This window comes from Mirounga leonina, unplaced genomic scaffold, assembly GCF_011800145.1.
Source record: "Mirounga leonina isolate KUSES-001 unplaced genomic scaffold, KU_Mleo_1.0 Mir_82, whole genome shotgun sequence".
NCBI classification, from domain to species: Eukaryota; Metazoa; Chordata; class Mammalia; order Carnivora; family Phocidae; genus Mirounga; species Mirounga leonina.
In genome coordinates, this window is record NW_023270825.1 from 30,456,962 (window position 1) to 30,472,171 (window position 15,210).

At 48.2% G+C, this 15,210-nt stretch overlaps 1 protein-coding gene across 4 annotated transcripts in view; it reads left to right on the forward strand.

Moving 5' to 3' along the window:
- Positions 1–15,210, forward strand: part of SLC8A3 (solute carrier family 8 member A3) — a 145,528-nt gene that overhangs the window by 2,757 nt on the left and 127,561 nt on the right. The gene's annotated exons all lie outside the window — the stretch shown is intronic.

Consider the following 15,210-nt stretch of genomic DNA (forward strand, 5'->3'; position numbering starts at 1 on the left):
TCCCTGGGTAGTGATGGGGGGCATTGTTCCTTGGCCTGAATGGTCCAGTCACTGCTCACAATCTGGATTTGGGGGAATGTGTCCCGCATCTTGGCTTCTCTTTAAGCTACCAAGTTCGTGTAAGAAGAGAGGGTAACCCCCTTTTCACTCAACCTGGTTGTTTTGCCTAGAGGCTCAAATATTTGGTGAGGCTCGACCATATATTGGACTCTAAAAGAAAAAGCATTCATTTATTCAATAAATATTCAACAACAGCCTACTCTGCCAGGCATTTGCTAGGTACAGAGGCAAATAAAATAGAATGGTCCTTTTCCTCATAAACATCCATTCATTCCAGCAGGGATAATCAGCTCTTGATTCCTTTCAGTGGAGGCTAAATCTGGAGTACAGTGGAAGCATGTAGGGAGATCACCTCTCTACAGGGAATTCAGGAGGACTTCTAGGGACAGCGAATCCCAGAAAGAAAGGATGGGTAGGGGTTGGCTTTGGTGAAAGCAGGGAGGGGCTGGGGAGAAAGTGTTAGGACAGAAAGGCTCCACATGCGGGCGCCTGGGTGGCTCAGTTGGTTAAGCGGCTGCCTTCGGCTCCGGTCATGATCCTGGAGTCCCTGGAGTCCCGGGATCGAGTCCCGCATCGGGCTCCCTGCTCGGCAGGGAGTCTGCTTCTCCCTCTGACCCTCCCCCCTCTCATGCTCTCTCTCTCATTCTTTCTCTCAAATAAATAAATAAAATCTTTAAAAAAAAAAAAAAAGAAAGGATCCACATGCAAAGGCCTAATGTGGAAAAGGCCAATGATTGAAGCGACCTGGGCGCCCTTATTAAGGCCAATGATTGAAGACAGAGGGTTCAAGTTTGGAGGACTCTAGGGGCCAAACCTTGAAGGGCTTATACTCCATGCTAAGAATTTTCACTGTTGCCAGGGGGGCGCTTAGGAAGGTTGTTTGCACTGAAGTGCACGGTCAGGTTCGCATTTGAGAAGGTATGCTGAGACTGGAATCTTGGGGGGGGGGGTGCTGGGAGGCTGTGGGAGAAGCCCAGGGCATCCTCTGGGTGGCCTGTGAGGCAGGGATGCAGGTTCCTCTTTCTGTTTTAGCAACCAGAGCTGCTCTTCTAGGAAGATGTTCCACCATTTTCTTTAATGAGATTGGCTTGTGTTTGGTTGTCCGTGTTTTGAATGGGTGCTCTAAACCCAACAGTAGACAGGGTGCCTCCGGGAAAAGGAAAAGTGCCTCCAGCAGGTGTAAGACACACCTTCTGGCCTCCTGAGCTGCAGAGCAAGGTGAACCCCCAAAGATTTGAGATCTCTGAGGACTGGGGAAGTTCTCAAGAAGGAGCCTGGAAGGGTAAGAATGGATTTAGATCCATATCTGGATCCATAGAGACTACTGAGCACGACATTGAGGTAGGAAGAATCACAGGTGTTTTTATATGTATATGTGTAGTTTTTGATAATACGGAGAGTGAATAAAGGCTAATTCCGGAATCAAGTATTTGGATATGGTAAACAGAATCACGTCTACAAAGGCAACAGCTCTATTTCATCCTGGATGAAATTTACTGCTTTGATACTTGGAATGACAAATAATGCTTTCCTGGTTGTGTGGCAGGAGCGCTGGGTCATGTGGGGGCCTGGATCCGGAAGTGGGACTGGAAACTGTAATCCTGCCCTGGCTTCCCCGTGGTAATTTCCTAATCACTTGAGAGGAGAGGATCTCAGGGTCATGCACTGCTATGCTCGTCCTAGAGAATGAAGCCAAACAGTGTGCACTTGGTCAGCATTCTTCCTTTGCACCCTGGTCTCCCCACTTTGTTCCTCATGCTTCCCTGGTCTCAGAGTAAAAAAGATCTCCCTTCTCCTCCTACACAGGGCCCAGGGGCCAGCCCTGCTCTGTCTTCATTATCCTGCCTTGCGTGCTTTCTCCTCCAGCCCTCGGTCCCCTCCCTCCAACTGTCAGCATGCTCAGCAAGCTCTGGGCTTCAGAACCCCTTGTCCAACTCCTACCCCTTCACACTCCCTTTTCGTGCAGCTTTTACCTAACTCTTGACCTTTTAGAGTAAACAGCTGTCTCCGTTTTGTCTCCACTCATTCATCTGTTCAGCCCCATACTTTCCCACTTTTCTCTACCTTCTGCCCAACTATCACCCACCTAGGACTTCTCATTTTCCCAAATGGAATAACTGGTTTCTGATCTCTCCCCCTGCCGCCAGCTAAGATTGACTCTTAGCTCCCGAAGACTTTCCCCTCTTGGCTCCCACCACGCTGAGCTCTCCAGGTGGTCCCCCTTCCATCTCCTCTCCAGGAGTCTCTCTCCTCCCGTTGTCCTCTTCTCCACTGCGCCCCGGCAGTCTCCCTCGTGGTTTGTGCTGTGGCCGAAGCCCCTCTGTCACTGTAGCTCTCTATCCCTGGTGTCTTGTTTCCAGCCCCTTGTGCAGTATCTCCGACAAGTTGTCGCCTCAGCTCCTCAAATTGAGTTTCTACTAAACTGACGTCGTCTTTGTCCTTAGGAGCTACTCCTCTTGACTTCCCACTTTCTGTTGATGGCACCAGCCAACTCCAGTCACCCCGGCTCAAAATCCCCAAGTTTCTCTTTGTCTCCTCTGCCTTATCCCTGAATATTGCTAATGTCCATTGAGTCCATCCCCACCTTCTCTGCCCCTACCACCAGCACCTGAGTATACTTGATAACCTCCTACCAAATCGTACTGACAACAGTAATAGTTGCTGTTATAGCAGCCAACATTTGTGCCTTTACCACCTGTGAGCTCCTCGGTTGCAAAGTGCTTTACATTGATTTTCCCATTCAGTCCTTACCATACCCCTACCGAGTAGTTGCTATTATTGTCATACTCTATAAATTAGCTTTCTAACATCTTCCCAGCTTCAACCTCCCGGTCCTTCAATTCATGTTAAGACTGGTACAACGTGGGCGCCTGGGTGGCTCAGTCGTTAAGCGTCTGCCTTCGGCTCAGGTCGTGATCCCAGGGTCCTGGGATCCAGCCCCGCATCGGGCTCCCTGCTCCGCGGGAAGCCTGCTTCTCCCTCTCCCACTCCTCCTGCTTGTGTTCCCTCTCTCGCTGTGTCTCTCTCTGTCAAATAAATAAATAAAATCTTAAAAAAAAAAAAAAGACTGGTACAACGTCTCCCTCCTAAACACATCCGGGCTTGTCACTTTCCTACACGGAAACCCTGAAGGGCCTCCCATGGTGGGCAGGCGCCCACCTGCCTGCATCTCCGTGGCCCGGGTCGCCGCTGCGCGTCGAGGGTCCCGTCTTCCAGGTCCAGCGTGGGCACTGCAGTGAGCTTGTCCTTTCCTCTTCTGTGCCTTTGCTCACGGTTTACCTCTCACTGAGAATCCTACCTGTTCTTCAGCGTTCAACTCAAATGCTTCTTCCTGACGGCAGCTTCACTGGAGAGCCGTCCCTTCCTCTGAATTTTGGTAACATGGTATCTGTTTTTCGTGAGGCCCTTAGACTTACTGAAATGTAGTTTTTGCATGTGGCTAGCCACCCCTCTTGGACCAGGTGCTTTTTCTCGCTCCCACTCTCTGTCACATGATGCCTGAGACACAGTGGGTGTCCAGTGAGAAATGAAGGAATGAATAAATGAATAACCTACCTCACTTTTGAGGGGGGCGAAACAAGGTCAAGGAAGGGGATCTGTACCATTTATCATAAAAGAGGCCAGTGGTGGAGTCAAAAATCAAACTAGGAGCAGGCAATGTGGTATAACAGAAGAAGCACTGAGCTGCAGAAGTTTATGTTTTAGTTCTTATCTGACGACTGCAGGCAAGACCCACTTCTGCTCTGTGGGCCTTGAACTCCTTATCCATCAGAAAGGGTTACGTTGGATGCGTTGACTTTTAAGCTATCCCCCTGGCCTGACAATTCTGTATTCCGGGAGTCTCGTTCCACACCCTATAGATTGCCTCTTACTGAGAATACTTTTAGTGCTGACAGTATCTTTCCTTTCAGAATCTTCCAGCTGCAAGTTGAAGCCCCCGGTGTGTCTGTTATCACACTGGGTTTCTAGAGAGCAGCATGGCCAGCCAACTCAATTCTCTGGACGTGTGGCCTACATGGTGCCCCGAGCTGGTTGAGTGCCCTGATGGCCCTAGGCTGGCACTCCTTTCTGGAGTCACCTCCCGCTACCACACTCCAGAGCATTCGCAGAATGATGAGTAGCGCTCTAGACCCCAAATGCTCCAGCTGGTCTAGGCTCAGCTCCCGCACTGCCCTCTCTCCTTTTCTATCCAGGATGGCTGTATCTGGAGCCATGTAGACTCTGTTGAGAGTCTATGTGGGACTCCTCTGCTCAGCAGCTTTCCAGAGGCTTCCCCTCACGCCACACCAGCGTTCTCTCTCCCCTATGAGACTGGAAGAATCATGTTGAGTCTGTGCCTTCCAGCCGCTCAGGAGGAACTAATGGGGGAGTCACTTTCTAGGGGAATTGTTAGAGGAGTGGGGAGAGCGTGCAGCTGCCCCCAGTCCTCAGAGTCTGCCCCTGGCACCCTCTTGTCGCAGGAGGGCCCAGAGCGCCCTAGAGCTGATTGTGCAAGAGAGATGACTTTGACTGCTTGCCAGAGCCCCTTTGTTCTCCATTCAGGCAATGATATGATCTAATTCCACATTTCAGCATTGGAAAATTAAGAGAAATTAAGTGGCATTAAAATAAATCAGGCTCCTGGAGAATGAGCTGAGGAAAAGGTACAAAAAGCCAGCTAATCACCAGCTTCCCCTTGATAGGTAGGCAAAAGGGCAGAGGGATGGCAGCCCTCTCTCTGTGGGTGACCCCAAAAGATAAAGCCCAGCTGGCTTTCTCCGGGGGAATAGGGAGGGGCAGGAGCTGTACGCCCTCAGGCTGCCCTGGGCTTCTCACTGCCTTGACCCAGCCCTGGCAGGGGACGTGTTCTCTTGGTCAGTTCTGAAAGGACGCTCCTTCAGGCTTGGTGGAAGGAGACCTCTGGCAGCCCGAGGACAAAGGTTTGGTTCTGGCTCCATTAGTAATTGGCAGAGAGATCCTTGGCATTGAACTGAGCCACACGGTTTCTTCAGCTATAGGAGCATCCTCACAAAAGGATTACATGAGTCCAGGTGAGCGAGGACAGAGGCCTTTGTAAACTGTTGGCAGGCGGTATTGCTTAAGATTTGTTGAATGAAAGATGCACTCTAAATGTTGCTTCTTATCATGCCACACACTGTGGGGTAAGGCGCTACTGAGGGGGCCAGGGCACAGAGAGGGAATCGTGTTTAGAAACAGCCTCAGGACTGCTGTCCAAACACTGTATGCTCTTCTTCTTTTGGAGGAAGCAAACAGACTGCTCTCTGAGGTCAGTGGCTTTAACCATTTAGGTCTCTACCCGCCAGCTTCCCAGGAAGTTTGAAGTCACCCTCACTGGTGCCTCTTTCCCATGTTACTTAATCCTGCAGGGACTGCATTGATTATGCATGAGTAGTGGGCCAGAGAGTGCTGGTGGGGAGGACTGGGATCACCTTCAGAGAAGACGAGGGGGAAAGCCTCTGAGAAGCTAGCATCTGAGACCTGATGAAATGAGAAAGTGACTTCTGGGGATCTTTAGGTTAAGGGGGGTCCAAGCAGAGAGAACAGTAAATGCAAAGGTCCTAGGGCAGGTGTGTGCTTGGTATGTTCTAGAAACTTCAGAGAATGCCACCTTAGCTAGAGTGGAGTATGTAGGCAGCAAAACAGAGTGGGGGGCGTGAAGGGCAGTAAGTTAGAAGTTGAAGTCAGTAAGGGGGTGAGGAATTCTGCAGGAAGAGGAGGTTGCCAAGGATGGCAGGGTCTGATTTAGATTTTTAAATCTAAATTTTTGGCTGTCTTGTGGAAAGTAGACTACAAGAGAAGGGGCAAGATTGGTAACTATTGCAGGAGTCCAGGCGAGAGATATAATATTGAATCTCCAGTAGCTAGAACAGGCTGTGACACCTAATTGCCACTCAGTACATTTGAGGACACTTCTGGACAGAAGTGAAACCTACACTAGTAAGTGCTGGGCACCTAGTAAGTGCTCGACAAATACTTTTTTCATGAATCAATGAGCAGAATCGGGCTTTCTTGTAGTCACTCTAGGATTTGAGTTCCTCTCAATATTTTGGATCTTTTAAAAATACTTTTAATTATTCTAGAGAGCATTATTTTGGAGGGGCAGTGTGTTCATGAGTTCATTTTCTTCTCTGGAAAATGCATGCTCCTTTGAGATAGACATGAGGAATCCAACTCCACCGCCTCTGTGATGCTCTCAGCCCGTGCACATAAATCTCCAAACCCTTTGCTCACCTCTAGATACAGATCTAGTGTGCTTTTCTATGCACAGGTCCACGGCAGGGACCAGACCTGCTTCCTGCCCGCATCTCCAGAGCTTACCACAGTCTGGATGATTGAATCAACAGATAGCTATCCCGCTGACTAGGGTGGGGAGCATTTTCCTGCTCTGGTTGAATTCCAGGCCTTCCTGTGCTCTTCCCGGAGAGCCCAGAACCCTCGCTGGCCTCATTTGTTATAGGGTATGTCCCTTATGTGAAACATGTATCTAAGTTAAGCGGGTTTTGTGGATTCCTTGCCTTTGGGCCTGGAGATCCCCAACGCAGGAGGAACTTTGCGGGGCCAGTGGGAGAGCCAAAGTGTCTGATGCGGTTTGGTCCTTGCTGTGCCTCTTCATTCTTCTTTCACCGTCCTCCCCTGTTTTCAGTTGGTCTCCACTGATGCTACTTCCAAAAGAGCTCGCAAATCCACACCTTCGAGTGCAGGCCCACTCTCACTGTGTCTGTCCCGGTTCTGGTCCCGGCGCACTCAGATGCCAGGAGAGCCTCTGAACCCATCTTCCTGCCTCCGGTCTTGCCCTGCTCTCCTTCACTCACCTAGCTTCCCCATGGTCGTCCTGTGAGGTCTCCTATCCAAAGGAAAAATATCAGTCTTCTCCCTCCCATGATTAAACCACTGCCAGGGGCTCCCAGTTGCCCCCAGAATAATGCTCTAAGTCCTTGGCTGGGGTATACGAGGCCTTTTACGAACTATTCCTCACTTACCTCTGCAGCTTCTGCCCAGTGCCCTGTCCTTCAAGCCATGCTGCTCCCTCTTCTTGAAGCAGACACTGCTCGTTCAGGCTGCCATGCTCGTGAGCATAGGCTTTCTGTTATCTGTCTGAGAGGCACTGACTTCCCCCGGTGAACTCCTGTTCATTCTTCAAATCCTACATGGCCTGGTTCATGAAGCCGGCCCTGACGATTGCAGACAGTGGGAGGCCTGCCTTCCTCTGTGCGCTCTTGGCACATCACACACGCTTCCGCATCTAGTACTTCTTTTGTTGTAATTATTTGGTTTTCTGTCACTGTTCTCCAGTGAAGTGGATGCTCCTCAGAGGGGATTATTTTTTGTTCATACTACCCAAACTCGAAAAACCTTGCTCACAGCATCCCTGACAGATGGGATGCTCCATTAGAACACTGCCAAGCGTGGGAGAAATCACTGGATATTATGCCTTCTACTTTTACCCATTTATTCAATGTATCCATTCAGTAAACATATACTGAGTAACTACTATATGCCAGGCACTGAGCTAGACACTGGGCATACAGAAATACCAAACAGATACAAATTCCTACCCTCTAGGAACTTTTAATTGTTTTTTTTTTTTTTGAGTGTGCAAAAAAATGAAGCAGGTACAAATCAGAGTAACTTCCTCACCATAATTCTGTGAACGTCAACCTGTGACTGGGTTTCATTCAAATGCAGGCATACACGAATGAATGAACACATGAACGAACAGACTAAGAGACCATAAGGAAAAGTGTGGACAAGTCAACCTAAGCTCTCATCACTAGAAGGGAAAATAACTAGAAACCTGTCCTGCTGAAAAATGGATGGGTAGCATCATTTTCCTATGAAAATAAGGGAACTCTGGATCTTTTACATTTCCTTAGTAAAAGTATAAACCAAGCAGACAGCAGGTTTAGGGAGAGACAAAGGGAAAATCTACTTGCATGTGTAGGCATATCCTTGGCAAGGTATGAAAGCAAGAGTCCAGGAGCGTGGGATATTTGTCCAGTATGTGGTCCTAGCTCCATTCCTGCCTCCAGCTTGGGGGATGACTTAGCGGCAGCTGTAGATTTGGTAGTGGGAGAGGCAGAACGTAAGTGGGCAAAGCTTCTCCTCTTCCTATCTCTCTGGCCCACTCTCATTGTTTGTGACTCCCTAGATCTGTCAGGGACTTGCAGAGGCCAAAGCATCCTCTGGCTTCCACAGAGTCTGGTAAACCTTACAGTCATAGAATCAATGAGCCTTTGAGTTCATAGAATTTTAGAGGCAGAGAGGATATCAGAGGTCAGGTCGAACCTCTTGGCCCTATCAAGAGAGTTTCACTGAGTGTGACCACTTGTCCTAAAAAATAAAAAAAAAAAATAAAGTCACCCAATGCTGAATTGAGGTCCCTCAGAGAGTTTCCATAAGGGTGTAGAAGACGGACATTTGAACATATAAGCCCAGGTCAGTGTAAAGTGCTTCAGTGGTGGTCAGAGGGTTAGAGGAACAGGAGAGTGAATGAGGCATTTTGAAGGTGGAGGAAGAGGGCATTGTCAGGGGAGGCTTTCCAAAGGAAGTAGAGGTTTCTGGGGCCCTAGATTCTCGACGTAAGTGTTCCAGATTCCTTCCCTACTCTTCCACCTGCCCGTTCATCCCTTGAGGTTGGGAGAGCAGATTTTGGGCAGTTGACATACCAAATTTCATAGCCCAGCTGTGCTCTTTGCTCATCTAGTGGCCTTTGGGTGGGTTATTAATCTTTGAGCCCAAGTCCCCTCATTTCTAACACAGACAATAATATTTGTCTCATTGTGGGGTGCTTAGGTATTAAATAGCGGCCATAAAAGTGCTGAATGCAATGCCGGCCAGAGAGTAGGTATTGATGAACAGATATGATTATTGTTTTTGTTGTCATTTTAAACATGGTCTATATAAAGCCCAAGGAGACGAAGGCTGCCACTCCCCTACATAAGAACGGTAAAATGCCGTATCACGTACCACTGCAAGATTCTCTATGTTATAAAGCCATGCTGCACACTGCAGGGGCTGCCCACAGGGCTTGAAGCAACTGTGCAGGGACCAACCCAAGAGCTTAGAGCAGCACCAGGAAAAGATAGGACTTCCCGTGACGTCACTATAATCAGTGATTCCTGTAATTACTAATTTGTCTCTATCCCTTATCAGAAGATAAACTCTGTCGGGTTGAGGATGTGGCGTAGCTCATTCATGGCCATGCTCCCAACCACTAGCACAACGCTTGGCCCGGGATGGGCATCCAAAGAGCAGTTGTTTAAAAAATGGATTTGGGGCGCCTGGGTGGCTCAGTTGTTAAGCATCTGCCTTCGGCTCAGGTCATGATCCCAGGGTCCTGGGATCCAGCCCCACATCGGGCTCCCTGCTTGGCGGGAAGCCTGCTTCTCCCTCTCCCACTCCCCCTGCTTGTGTTCCCTCTCTCGCTGTGTCTCTCTCTGTCAAATAAATAAATAAAATCTTTAAAAATAAAAAAAAATAAAAATAAATGGATTTGATCCAATGTGCGTTTGGCAACTCCAGAAGGTAGACTCTCCTTGGCTTTTTCTTGGGCCCCATTTTCCTACCATCATCCCTTAACGTACCCTCTTCTGCTCAGAGGGCTCCGTGGGAGTCTGAATTCCGTGCCTGTTTCTCACACTGCTCTGGGCCAAGTTAACTTGAATGTGTCCCTTCAGTTCCTTGTCTTTGGAGAGACAGGCCTGCCTGCCGATCAGAGCATCTTTGTCTCAAAGGACCGATGGAGATCATCCAACCCGATGTGAGTTTTCTGGACGAGGAATCCATCCCCTGAGAGGTTCATGGACCCTTTAAATTCTTACAGCTCGTGAAACAAGTTCTTACCTCCTGCTTTCAAATTTGGGGCTCTCTCACTGCCCCAGGCTGCCTCGGAGTACGGAGAGCAGCCAAGCTGGTGATGAGAATTGCACACCCAGACAGGCTCACCCTGTCCTTCCTGGACCCTTGCTCAAAGGGGGCCCCGAGCCCTGGGCAGGTACCAAGCCAGTGGTTGACACCAGATGCTCCAGAGTCGGGCTGCCAGTATTCAAATGCTTCGCTTTCTACTTACTGCGATTTCAGGCAAATTACTTACTCTTTATGAGTTCAAATGAGCTTATCTGTAAAACAGAGCATGATAATAATAGCACCTCCTTCATTCACTATCAAGATGCAAAGAGATAATGATGTACAAAATCCAGCATCATTATGTTTTCCTCCTTGGATGCAAGTTCCTGTTGTGACAGTCAAACCACCTAAGCGGCTGAGGTCACCTCTTTCCGACTCTAGAGAGTGAGAGCTCTTGTGCGTCTGGGGAGCACTGCCACCCACGGGGAGGGCTCAGCACGGACTCTCATCCCTCTAGGGAAGTGCAGGAGAAGATGCCGGGCTCTTGCACTCCGCTGACATGTGGCATCCGGGGCAGCCTGGCTGCACTTAAAACTTGAATGTAAATTGGCTGTGACGCCTGAGCAGGGGCCCAGATTTAGAAGCAGAGCAGGACAACTCTACCCAGGCTGGAGACAGGCCTGGAGCAGTGTTCCCATTGGAGAAAGGGGAGGGCGTAGCGGGAGGGAGAATTTGCTCAGTCTGGCCTGGTGGCACTGTTTTATTAATGATCTGGAAGAGCAGAGGAACAGTGACTTTAATTAAATTTGCCAGGGATATTAAAAGATGTCAGGAGCCACTGCTGAGGACACAGACACCTTGCAGATGGCCCTGGGGGTGTTTGGAAAATAATCCAGGAAAGAGATGAGAAGCCGTGGGCTGAGCTGCAGCATTGGTTCAGGGAGGAGGAACGTGATATGGGGACTGAGGGTCACCATATACAGCAATACCCCAGGCCCATCCTCTTTATCTGTACCTGTTCTGTTTCCAGTAGGAGTCTAACTGATCTTCCTGCTCCGGTCCTGTTCCTCTTACAGCCATCTTAAACCCTTTAGCCAAATGGGTTTTTCTCAAGTACAGATCAGACCATGTCATTCTCCTGTTTAAAAAAGCCTAACTTTGGCTTTTCACTGCCCTTTGGATGAAATCCATCTTCTTAGCCTGGCATATAAGACTTGCCATGAATGGAGTCCTCCCTACATGTCCAGTCTTGTGGACACTCACCTTTGTGCCTCCTGCCTCACACTGAATTCCTTGTAATCCCAAGCACACAGCAGGCTTTTCCACGTCTCCATGTCTTTGCTTGGGCTATCCTCTTTGACTCAAAGGTCTGTCTTCCTTCCTTTCCCCTCCCTTTCCTTCCCTTCCCTTCCCCTCTCCTCCCATCTCCCTCCCTCCCTCCTTTCATCCTTCCCACCTACCTTCCTTCCTTCCTTCCTTCCTTCTTCTTGACTAAAGTTCACTCGTGCTTGAAGACTCATTTCAAGGATCACTTCCTTCAGAACTCCTCCCTGAATCCCCAAGCTGGCTCAGTGCCCTCCTCATGTTCCCACAGCATTCTGCCTGTACCTTCACTTCCTATAGTAAAAGTGCCTATCCGTGCAGCTATCCACCCCTGCTGGATTGTACTATTGAGGGCAAAGCCTGTGTCTTACTTTTCATTTTGCCCATCGATGTCTAGTACCTAGCCTGGCAAACCATTGGCTTTTGCAAATTTTGTCAAACTGAACTGATGGGAAAGAGAATATTCAGGTGGGAGGCTGCATCAGGCAGCCAGGACACCCCAGTAAGCCTGGAGACTAGGCCGCTCTACCAAATGGTTAGTCTCTCCTGTCAGGGTGGATGGGTTAGTCAGATTGCTTCTAAATCAACAGGAAGCTGGAAGCTGACAGGGGGCCATGGACATTCTACAATAAAGTGGGACATCTTAGTAAAATAGAGTGGTTAAAACCATAAATTTTGTATCATCTGTGTGTGAGTTCTGGCTCTCTTACTTCCTAGCTTTATACTTTGATTAAATGACTTAATTAAGACTTAGTTTCCCAAAATGCAAAACAGGAATAAAAATAGTACTAATTTCATAAGATCGTTATGAAAATTAAGTGAGGAAGTATTTAGCGTTATGCATACATTAAGCACTTATATGTGTTAGTGACTCTTATTAATATCTTCATTATTTGGGGTGGTATTGGGGTTCTCAAGCTGAGTCACATCCCTGAGTATTCCTTAGGGCTGATTAAGAACCGCAGAAGATCATGTGGGTCTCTAAGGAGCTGGGGTAGATACCCAGTAGGTTGGGATCTGCCTCAGTTGTGTCTGGGGCTGGGGTAACAGCACAGAAAAGTGACCATTGGCTGGGTCATCAGCAGTGTCCACTCTCCCCCTAACATCTCCGTTAGAAACCATTGCCTGGCAGGGCCAGAAGGAACACCTGGGAATTCAAAGGCCATTTTCCACCTTCAATTCCAAGAACTTAGGCACTTCCTAGCCACCTTCCTCCCTTGTTTTCTTTCCTCTTTTCCTTCAGTTCAGTTGTTTTCTCTGTGTCTTTCTAAAGTGGCCCCCGATTCTGACCACACGACAGCATATTCCCCACAAAAACCTGTTGTCACAGGTGTCTGCAAGACCTAGGAGAGCAAAGACCACGATCTTCCTAATTCTTCTGCTGGGTAAGATAAGTGAGTGTCCCTGTCTTCTGTTGATCAGGACAACTCTACTACCTACATGTTCCATGTCCGTTGACTTCAGAAAGCCAGCCCTCTCCCCTAACCTGTGGATAGCGCACCCCCTTCAGGTTGGCTGTCCCACGCAGCTGCCACCTCCTGTCACCATGTTGGCTCTTGATCAAAGAGCTGCTCCAGCTGTGCCCACCTTCTGTCTCCTACTGTATGGGGCTTATCAGAATCCACAAAATGGAGGGTTTTCAGAGGTCAAGGCAAGGTGCCAAGATCCTTCTCTGTCCACATTTCTCTGGAATGGGTGAGTGCCAAACCTGTGAAGGGGGGGTGGTTTCTCTGTGTACATCACAGATTGTGAGAGACTTTTCAACCTTTGAACATGGATACTGAAGAGCTTCAGCTGCCCCACTCTCTGCCTTCAACCTCATGACCTCTTCTTTTCTGAGTGAGGTCAAAGCGCCGAGCACCTACTGTGATGACCCCCAGTACTTGGACTAAGGGGAATATGGGCCTCAGCACTTGGCTGCTGCTCTGGGGAATATGAAACCAAGTTAATCCGTGGAGCTCTTTGGAAGGGAGGGCTTCATGCTTACAGTAGGCACCAGGGTGTACCATGTCCTGAAGGGAATTTCTCTTTGAGTACAAGCCTTGGGGATTTCAAGAAGTCATACATAGCCTCTAAAATCTAGGCAGGACTTGTCTGTGAGATCTATTTTTTTCTGAAGCAAATGGCTGTAATTTGGATCATAAAGTGGCTTTAACGAAGGCTGATGTCTGAGTGTATTGGTCAGCTCAGGCGGCCATAACAATGCCATAGACCGGGTAGCTTAAACAATAGAAATTTATTTTCTCACAGTTCTGGAGGCTGGAATGTCCGAGATCAAGGTGCTAGCCAATTCACTTTCTGGTGAGAGCTCTCTTCCTCGCTTGCCAATGGCCACTTTCTCACCATGTGGTGGGGAGAGAGTGCCTTCTCTCTTCCTCTTCTTATAAAGCCATCAATCCTATCAGAGTAGGACCCACTCTTATACCCTCATTTAACTTTAATTATCTCCTAAAAGCCTTATCTCCCAATATAGTCACACCGGGGCCTAAGTGTTCAACGTATGAATTGGGGGGAGGGGACACAATTCAGTTGATAGTACTGAAGAAGCTCCCTTAGTAGCTAACTTTATTTATTCCAAAAACATACATTTACCGAGCACTTACTAATACTACTTCGGATACCACGATAAACAGAATAAACAGTCTTTGCCTTGATTTCATTCATAGTTTAATGGTTGAGCTAGACATTAATTATATAATCCCACAAATAAACATGTAATTTCAAAGTTTTAAAAATGCCATGAAGGAAAATTAGAGTGTGATGAGAGGACATAACAGAGAAAAGTTGACCATCTTAATGAGTGAGGGTAATTTTTTCTGGGACAGTGACACTTAAGCTGAGATCTAAAGCATTGTTAAGAGAGTGGGTACCAATGCCAAAGAGTCATTTCAGGCATATGTGGATGGTGTCATGTGCAAAGGTCCTGAGGTGGAAAATAACTTGATTATTTCCAGGGCCTGATATGAAGGCCATTGTTGCTGAAATGTGGTAAGAGGGAGAGGGGCAGAAGATAAAAGGAGAGAGGAGGACAAAGGTAGCTTATATGCAACTTTGTAGGTCACGGTAAAGAGTCTTTATATTAAGAATAAGAGGAATCGGGGCACCTGGGTGGCTCAGTTCGTTAAGCATCTGCCTTCGGCTCTGGTCATGATCCCAGGGTCCTGGGATGAGCCCCACATAGCTTCGGGCTCCTTGTTCAGCGGGGAGCCTGCTTCTCCCTCTCCCTCTGCCTGCCCCTCCACCTGCTTGTACTCTTTCTGTGACAAATAAATACATAAAATATTAAAAAAAAAAAAAGAATAAGAGGAATCTACTGAAGGGTTTTAAATAAGGAAGTGATAGTGTAGGTTTGGGGTTTTTGGAAAAGATGACTGTTGCTGTATAAGGAAATGGAGCGGGGAAGGGCAAGCATTGGAGTGGGGAGTTCAGTGAAGAGGTCACTAGATTCATGAAGTGAGGTGTAACGGTGGCTTTGACAGTGCTGGTAGAGGTGGGGGCAGAGTCCAGGCGTCAGTGCTGGATAGACAAGGGACAGGAGCCCGAGGAAGGCCTGCAGGTGAACACTCGCTGCCGAGCATGAGTAACCTAGTGGATGGAGGTGCCATTTTCTGAGATGGGAAGCAGTGGAGACAGGGGACAGGACCTGGAACCCTGTAAGGTGCTGTATGGATGAAATTGGCGTTCTTCTGTTACTGAAGGTACCCCACTGGCTTGTAGCAGAGTTGGAAAATGGGCAAATAGCTTTTTGTTTTTCAAAGCTATGGCATGGTTATTTGCATTCTCATTGCATCTGAATGAGGCAGTGAGTGGAAAGTTGAATCCATAGCTTCTGCTGAATTTCTTCCCATTCTCCTGAATTCATGCTCACCTCTTCATGGTTCAAGGCCAGCAGATGGGGCTGCATTTCACCCCCAAATCTTGTCTACAGTTAAAAAAAATGTATTCGAGAGCCACTTGCATGTTTTACTAATAGTGATTTCT